The sequence below is a fragment of the Capricornis sumatraensis genome, chromosome 4 (genome assembly GCF_032405125.1).
Source record: "Capricornis sumatraensis isolate serow.1 chromosome 4, serow.2, whole genome shotgun sequence".
Classification (NCBI taxonomy): domain Eukaryota; kingdom Metazoa; phylum Chordata; class Mammalia; order Artiodactyla; family Bovidae; genus Capricornis; species Capricornis sumatraensis.
The window spans coordinates 77,131,072-77,139,117 of record NC_091072.1 but is presented as its reverse complement, the minus strand read 5'-3'; positions in this window follow the sequence as shown (position 1 = coordinate 77,139,117).

Below are 8,046 nucleotides of genomic sequence, written 5' to 3'. Positions count from 1 at the left end.
TCTTACTGGCATGAAATGCAAAATCTGTGTTTTGAGCAAATACCCTAAAGTTGTCCGCTGGGTTCACACTTTGAGAAATGTTGGTGGAGTTTTAAATGCTCCCTCAGGGAAGACGAGGTTAGGTATGCGTCCTCAGTCGTGTCTCTTTGTGACCCCATGGACTTTAGCCCACCAGGCCCTTGTCCCTGGGATTTTCCAGACAAGAACACTGGAGGGGGTTTGCCATTTCCTCCTTCAGGGGACCTTCCCAGCCCAGGATGAAAGATGAGTCTCCTGCATTGGCAGGAAGATTCTTTACCACTGAGCCACCTGGGAGGGGAGGCTAAAGATGATTCTAGCCCCAAGCCCAAACCCAGCCACCCAAGTTCAGGGAAAGATGATGCTGTGAAAGTGCTGCACTCAATATGCCAACAAATTTGGAAAACTCAGCAGTGGCCACAGGACTGGAAAAGGTCAGTTTTCATTCCAATCCCAAAGAAAGGCAATGCCAAAGAATGCTCAGTTCAGCTAGGCAGGTGGAAAAGCAGCCAGTGAGTCAGGCAGGACACTCGCACCCCTCACAGCAGACCACAATAGCCTATAAGTGCCTGGCACTGTTCCAGGTGTTCACAGGTATTTTCTCTCTGCCACCAGCCTATGAATTAGTACTACTGTCATTACCACCTAAGACGGTGAAGATGAGGTTCAGAGGTATTAAGTAACTTGCCAAGGTCACACAGCTATTCAGTGATAGAACTGGGGCTTGAACCTGGGTGGCCTGGCTGCACTTAACCCCCAGGCTATGCTGCACTGTGTGTACATCATATTCATTTTCTGATCCAGACTACATGCCTTAGAGAGGGGGCTACAGAAACAGAAATTGAGTATGGTGGAGGGTAAGGTGCCACTATCCAAAGAAAGTCATCAAATGGGAACTTCCAACTTGTTTCTTTATCTCTGAAGAGCATGCAGGGCCTCCCACCTCCCACCAAGGCAAATGATTGAGCAGGTGTTGCCTTCTTAGGATTCCTGGCTGAGACTGGTCAGTGGATTGAATGCTCAGTAGATTTTTGATTGGAGGCTGAGGCCTGGAGGGGGCAGGGGTCTAAAGGAGTGTGTCTGAGGAAGACACTTTAAGCTAGATGGTGAGTCATCATGGGGACAATCGTGCCATGCCCCAGTACAACCTCCACCCTCCCCCAACTATCTTTAGATGCCTGAAAGGTGTGTTGGGACGGATAAATAATAACAATAGTTAGCATGCACTGGGCTATGTCCTTGACACTTGTTATACATTCACAGATTTAATCATCACAACAATCCTATCAGATAGGTACTATTGTTATCCCATTTTGCAGATGAGATGGAGACATGGAAAAGTTAACTGATGTGCCCAAAGTCTCACAGCTAGGATGGGGAGCACTGAGTGATTCTCCCCAACACTTACAAATCTGTGTGTGCTTTATTTACCACTCTGCAGTCCTGCCTCTCAAATATACTGACAGCTCCCTCAAAAGCAAAGCTCACATCCAGAGTCCTTTCCCCCACACCTGGGTGCACAGGCTCCAAGAGGTGGGGAGTGGGACAGACAGATGATGGAGGCTGAGCACCTGGGCCCCTTGACACCGTCCACCTCCATGCTGAGCTCTCTGCCAGGACACAAGCCTCCTAGAACCATGCCTCCCTGTTTTCAGACTGGTAGCAGAGGAAGGCAGAGGCTCCCAGGGAGTAGTCCAGGAGGGTCGATGGGTAAGGAGGGCTTCTTGGCCCTCTGTAGCTCTGGGCCATAGTTCTCACCCAGGCCTCTCTGCTGAGCTCTACACTGGTGGAACCCACACCCTCCTGGATCTTCACACTGTATACATGAGTGAAAAACTGCCTTCCCACCCTAGCTGCCCCTCTTCCCACCCTGCCTCTCTCAGCTCCCTGCTCCAGAATCGCCACCACTGCCTAAGCAGGGCACCTCATACCTCAATCCTTCCTTCTCTCACATCCAGTTCAGTTCAGTTTAGTTGCTCAGTCATATCCAAGTCTTTGTGACCCCATGAATTGCAGCACACCAGGCCTCCCTGTCCATCACCAACTCCTGGAGTCTACCCAAACCCATGTTCATCGAGTCGGTGATGTCATCCAGCCATCTCATCCTCTGTCATTCCCTTCTCCTCCTGCCCCCAATCCTTCCCAGCATTAGGGTCTTTTCCAATGAGTCAACTCTTCGAATGAGGTGGCCAAAGTATTGGAGTTTCAGCTTCAGCTTCAGTCCTTCCAATGAACACCCAGGACTGATCTCCTTTAGGATGGACTGGTTGGATCTTCTTGCAGTCCAAGGGACTCTCAAGAGTCTTCTCCACAGTTCAAAAGCATCGATTCTTCAGCGCTCAGCTTTCTTCACCATCCAACTCTCACATCCATACATGACTACTGGAAAAACCATAGCCTTAACTAGAAGGACCTTTGTTGACAAAGTAATGTCTCTGCTTTTGAATATGCTATCTAGGTTGGTCATAACTTTCCTTCCAAGGAATAAGCATCTTTTAATTTCATGGCTGCAATCACCATCTACAGTGATTTTGAAGCCCCCAAAATAAAGCCTGACACTATTTCCACTGTTTCCCTATCTATTTCCCGTGAAGTGATGGGACCAGATGCCATGATCTTCATTTTCTGAATGTTGAGCTTTAAGCCAACTTTTTCACTCTCTTCTTTCACTTTCATCAAGAGGCTCTTTAGCTTTGGTGTCATCTGCATATCTGAGGTTATTGATATTTCCTCCAGCAATCTTGATTCCAGCTTGTGCTTCATCCAGCCCAGCGTTTCTCATGATGTACTCTGCATATAAGTTTAATAAGCAAGGTGACAATATACAGCCTTGACGTACTTCTTTTCCTATTTGGAACCAGTCTGTTGTTCCATGTCCAGTTTTAACTGTTGCTTCCTGACCTGCATATAGGTTTCTCAAGAGGCAGGTCAGGCGGTCTGGTATTCCCATCTCTTGAAGAATTTTCCACAGTTTATTGTGATCCACACAGTCAAAGGCTTTGGCATAGTCAATAAAGCAGAAATAGATGTTTTTCTGGAACTCTTTTGCTTTTTCGACGATCCAGCTGATGTTGGCAATTTGATCTCAGGTTCCTCTGCCTTTTCTAAAACCAGCTTGAACATCTGGAAGTTCACGGTTCACGTATTGCTGAAGCCTGGCTTGGAGAATTTTGAGCATTACTTTACTAGTGCGTGAGATGAGTGCAATTGTGCGGTAGTTTGAGCATTTTTTGGCATTGCCTATCTTTGGTATTGGAATGAAAACCAGCCTCCAATTTGGGCTGATTCAACCAGTGGATAACCTCTTGCATCCATCCATTATGCCCCAGTTCAGTTCAGTTCAGCAGCACCCTGTCCATCACCAACTCCTGGAACTTGCTCAAACTCATGTCCATAGAGTTGGTGATGCCCCATCCCCTCTGAAACTGCTCTAGCCCAAGGATGGTCTCTTCCAGCACTTACTCTATGCAGGGTAATCTGCTTATTACTTTAGAGACATCACCTTTTAACCCTCAAAACAATCACTATTTACCAGTGAAGACCCTGAGGAACAGAGAGGTGAAGTAATGTAGCCAAGGTCACATAACTAGTAAGTAGTAATGCCAGACTCAGTCAGTCTGACCGCAGAGCCCACACTCAGTCACAGATTGGTACTGCCTCCCTGATCACTGATGCTGAAGCTCCAACACTTTGGTCACCTGATGTGAAGAGCTGACTCATCAGAAAAGCCTGGATGCTGGGAAAGATTAAGGGCAAGAGGAGAAGGGGTGACCGAGGATGAAATGGTTGGATGGCATCACCTACTCAACGGACATGAGTTTGAGCAAACTCCGAGAGATAGTGAAGGACAGGGGAAGCCTTGTGTGCTGCAGTCCAGAGTTGCAACGAGTCAGACACGACTGAGTGACTGAACTCTCCTGATCACTACTGTCAGCCTTGTCGTCCTCAGCCATTCCTATGCAATGCCACAAGAATCTTTAATTTCTTCAGCAGCATTTATTGTAACTGTTAGGAACTCTGCCATAAACTGAGGATCTCAAACCAGGCAGATACTAGGCTCCAGGGCCATGGAGCCTGGTGGAATTTTCTGGTAACTCCCTAACATACTACTCTGGTCAGGCCTCTACCCAGCACAGTGTCTGGCATATAGTGGGTGCTTAATTATTCCGGGGGGAAATGAGATGAAGTCTGGGAGGAGTCAGCCGGGGCCAGCTGTGGGCATGTACCAACGGCAGGGCAGAAGGGACAGCAACTGCTCTTCCAGTTCATTTTCAGGACATTTTACTTCGTCTCCTTCCCTCCTGGCTGCTTCCTTTTCTCCTATTCTTTCCTTCTTCTCCTATGCTACAGACCTTGCTCACGAGGCTCAGCTACATCCTTTGAAGTTGTTGGTAGGATGGAAGGTGCAGGTTGGAGGTTGGAGGGCATCTTAGCTAACAGGCCTCCTGTGGGACTATGGAAAAGGGCCAGGTTGGAGACCAGAGGGTGGACGGGCTGTTCTTCAGCCTGCTGCAGCCTCCCTCAGCATCCCCACCATTCTCCCTTGGCCACGGCTTATCGACAACGGAGAGAGACTGAGAATTGAAAGAGCCCAGCTCCCCTCACCTGCGCTCCACCACCCAGCTCTGTAAGGCTGAAAGTCCACTTGGCCAGGCTCCTGACCCCAAGGGTGGTTCCAGTCCAGTTCCCCCATCTCCTCTCCTCCCCATTCCTGGGGTGGGGGACTGAGGCAGGGAGCTGGAACACTGATGGGACCCAAGCCAAAGCTTCCTAGGACCAGCAGGTCACAGCTAGACACTCTTGAACTGCTAAGGACCGTGAGGGTAGAGTGAGGGTCAGAGGAGAGACTGGCTCCCACTTCTCCCGGAGAGCGAGCCAGCTGGAGAGAGGTCTATGAGGGTGGACAGAGCTGGGGACCAGTGGGGAGCTGACCGAGGCCAGAGCCGGGACCCCACACTTAACTGGAGGTACATTTTTCTGGCTGGTGGTCAAGCTACCCGTGCATGATGGGGGCAAGGAAACGGTCACTGAACAGGCCTGTGGTGCTGACAGCGGTGGCCAGAGGGCAAGGAGAGGCTGGGAGAGCAAAAGAGAAAGCAGGGGCAGGTCTGGAGCTGTGCTACGGGAGGGAACAGGCCTGCCTAGCGGGCAAGTTTGGTGGTGTTTGAATGTGCAGGAGGGGCCTTCTCTCTCCAGCTTCTGCTTCTCAAGGGTGTGTGTGTGTGTGTGTGTTACACACACCCAGAAGACACTGCATCTGCCCTTGAGTGATCAGTGCTTTGGAACGCGGCTCCAGCCTAGTCATGACTACTTCCTCTCAGAGTCTTCTCCTTGGTCCTTGCTCCCACACCCCATTAGAGCTTCTAGTCTACACTCGCCTTTACCTGAACCCACCCCACTCCCTGCCTCTCCCTGGGGCTCACCACCCTCACTACCTCCTCCCCCTGCCTTCTCCCAACATCCCCCACCCTCCCCAAACCCTCATCTTAGGGGCTCCCATCTTCCACCCACCCTGGGCCATGGACCCTTGCTCAGGACGCAAACTCTGCACCCACTTGGCCCTTGTGTTTTAGAGATGTGGCAGGGGTGCTGCAGGAGCCTGAGGGAAGGTTCTGTCTGATCTAGAGCCCTGGCCAGGGAGAGAGTAAGGCTGTGGGTAACCAGGCAAGCAGGCCAGGCAAAGAAGCCCCTTCCGAGCATCAGAGCAGACCCCAACCCTGCCCCCAGATCCCAGTCCAGAAGAGCTAGGGCCACAGGAAGCTGAGCAGTCCAAAGACTTGGCACCAGACCCACTGCCCATTTCCTCTGTCCAGACAGGACACAGCGAAAGGCCAGGGAGGCTGCAAAGAAGGGGTCCAGAGAGGGAAACAGAAAAGAGAGGTGACATCCTTTGTCTGAAGGTCTGACTGAGAGAAGGGGCTGCAGGCCACTCCCTCCCCTGCTGGGATCAGTCCTGGCTCCAGGATGGAGGGGCGGCCACCAGCTGCTCAGACTTCCTCCCAGCCCCACCCCAGGCCTCAGGAAGTCCTTCCTGCTCTTGCCTCAGCACCCCCTCCTCTAGGAGCTTCACCTTCAGAGAAATGGAGAGGCAGCAGGCTCCCCTTTTAAACCCATGGCATGGGGGCATGGTGCCCACCTCATCCCTCCCCTTCTCATTCCACCTCTCATTCCACAGAGGGCTGGATTCTGATTTCACATGCAAGCCCCTTCAGGCCCCAGCTCCTGGGGCCTCGGCTGACGGAGCCCCTAGGGTTTGGGTTTTTCACCTGCTTTGCCCCAGCACGGCTCATTTCCCACACAGAACCGGCCTCTGTCAGTTCCTCCTGTGGGGGCCCATCTCCCTGCCGCACACCTGGCACTCAGCTCAACTGCAGATTAGAAATTTCACAGAAGTTGCTTCTTCGCAGTGACTTTGGCGGGCAGGAGCTGGGTGCGCGTTGCCCCAGGCCGCCTGGCTTAGCACAGCCAGGGGGAGGCACAGAGGCCCTCAGAAGAGGTTTCCTGGGTTGCAGAGGTCAACTCATCGCCCAGCTCCTGCCGCGGGTCCCTTCGCCCTCCTCCTGTCTCCCGCAGCTCTGCCTTTCCTGCCGCTACCTTTCTACCCAGTTTTCTTGACCCACCCCCATTCCTCACCCTGCTTCAGTCTATTTCTCACCCATCCTCTGCCTCCTCCCGGAAGTGCCCTCAGATTCGTGCCTCAAACCTCTCTAAGGTGCTATTCGTGGGTCCCACGCACCAGACTAAGCACAGAACAGTCTTCTTTTTTGTTCCTTAACTTTACCCAGTGCCTTTTACAGCTAGACCAGAGGTGATTCTTGTGTGCTGATTGAGTCTCCCCGGTGACCTTCTCATTCTATAAATCCGATCCCTAAACACAAATCTAAAGGCTAAGTGTGTACTAATCCCTGTCCTGGCCTCTGTCCTTTAGGGAGAGTTGGTGCCCTCCCCTCCAGCCTCTGTTGTCTCTCACTTCCCATGGCTCCAGGCTCTTGCCTTGCAGGGGTTAACTCCCAGCTTTCTCTCTCTCTGTCCCCTCACCCAACAGCAATCCCACAGTGAAACAGGAAGGGAAAGACTGTTGGAGGACATACCTGTGACCGAGGGGTTCAGGTCAGGAGACGGAGGTCACCAGAGGACTAGAGAGGCGAGTAGGCCTGGGCCCCAGGCCCCTCCTTGTTGCCCGTCCAAATGCCTCAGCAGCTGTGATCACCCGCACGCACCCACGTCCTCTCACTCCACACTTGTCTGTCTCTGGTGCTCATCTAGCTCTGGGGCTCGGAGACCCGTTGTTTCCGCTCAGCATCTTCTCACTCAGCATCCTATCCTCTGCATGGACCTCCAGGTTGTCAGTGCACAGGCAGAGGAAGTGGGGTTTCAGTGAGAAGCCAGACTGTGAGCGGTTTCACTCTGGCTGTACAAGATGAAGATGTCCCCTTCTAGGGGCAGAAAGCAGCCACAGTCCTAGGAGCAGCACTGGAGGAGGGGGAGGCCAAGCTGACCCCCCTGGCTCTGCGTCCTCAACTTAGGCTTCCTTCCTTCAGCCTGGGCAGCTGGGATGCTCACGATGGGCCTAGCTCCTCCCTGCAGTGAGCCACCTGCTGCTCGTCTCTAGAACAGTCCTTTCTGCTCTGTGGTCTGCAAGCTGACCTCAAGAGGAAGATGAAGCTGCAGGAGGGCAAGCTGAGGTGTCAGGCACAGCCTCAGGATACCTTCGCCAGGGTCCTCAGCCTTGAACCCCACAAGGGTTGGGGGTAGGCAAGGGGACCACAGAAGGTCTGGGGAGAATCTTGTGGAATTTGCTGGACTTCCCTGGTGGCTCAGACGGTAGTGTCTGTCTATAATGTGAGAGACCTGGGTTCAGTCCCTGGGTTGGGAAGATTCCTGAGAGAAGGAAATGGCAACCCACTCCAGTACTCTTGCCTTGAAAATTTCATGGACGGAGGAGCTGTGCAGGCTACTGTCCATGGGGTCGCAAAGAGTCGGCACGACTGAGCGACTTCACTTTCTTCTCTCTTTCTTTCTTTGTGG